The sequence below is a fragment of the Haliaeetus leucocephalus genome, unplaced genomic scaffold (assembly GCF_000737465.1).
Source record: "Haliaeetus leucocephalus isolate CR32 unplaced genomic scaffold, Haliaeetus_leucocephalus-4.0 Scaffold484, whole genome shotgun sequence".
NCBI classification, from domain to species: Eukaryota; Metazoa; Chordata; class Aves; order Accipitriformes; family Accipitridae; genus Haliaeetus; species Haliaeetus leucocephalus.
The window spans coordinates 4,337,610-4,338,406 of record NW_010972920.1 but is presented as its reverse complement, the minus strand read 5'-3'; the positions used below and the strand labels follow the sequence as shown (position 1 = coordinate 4,338,406).

The window sequence follows — 797 nt, the reverse complement described above, 5'->3', positions numbered from 1 at the left end:
AACGGTCGCCGCCAACGGTCGAGGCGCGCGCCCCGCCGCGGGCACACACCTCCCCCCCTCACCCCCCCTTTCTCGGCACGTACTGTCGCAGCTTCGCTTCATCCTCGCAACCTCCCCGGAGCGCCTGCCCCTCCGCTGAGGAACAGCGCGAGTAAGTGTTCGCCTCAGCGCCGGCAGCGCTGCGGCCCCGGCCCCCTCCTCCTCGTCGTCCCTCACACCGCTCAACTTCCTCAAGGCGCAGCGCGGGCACCTGCCGGGTGAGCCGGCACCCTCCCGCCGCCTCTCCCCGCTGCGGCGGCGCCGGAGGGAGGGAGGCCGACCGGCCGGAGAGACCGTGCCACACAGGTGCCGTGCCCGGCGCGCAAAAACCCTCTCCTAGGGGACGGACGGTCGCGCTCCCTGCCGCCCTCAACGCCCCCCCTCTCCCCACAGCAGCAGCCCAAGCTCACCTCAGGGTAAGGGCGGGTAGGGAGGTGTCCCTTTTTTCGCCCACAAATGACGCCCCTCAGCACCCCCGCAAGGACACGGCGCTCCTCCCGCCCCCGCTCCCAGGTCACACCGTCCCCTCCGCGCCGCTCCCCTTGCTCAGGGACACCGCATCGCCACGGCCTCCCGTTCCCCTGCGGTTTCTTTCCAGTCAGCCCGCGGCTCCCCCCCCGCCATCGCGCTCTCTTCCCCTCCAGACCCTCCGCCGCGGGGCTATGCAAGGTGCCCAAGGGCTTTCCCTTGTGCTACCGGAGGGAGGGAAGGAAGAAGTCAAGAATGCAGGACTAAGGGGAGGGAAACGAGAAAAAAAA

General features: G+C 70.1%; 1 protein-coding gene across 1 annotated transcript in view; it reads right to left on the bottom strand.

Annotated features, from left to right (window-relative positions):
- UGT8 (UDP glycosyltransferase 8) overlaps positions 1-797 on the bottom strand; it is a 47,936-nt gene that overhangs the window by 46,785 nt on the left and 354 nt on the right. The gene's annotated exons all lie outside the window — the stretch shown is intronic.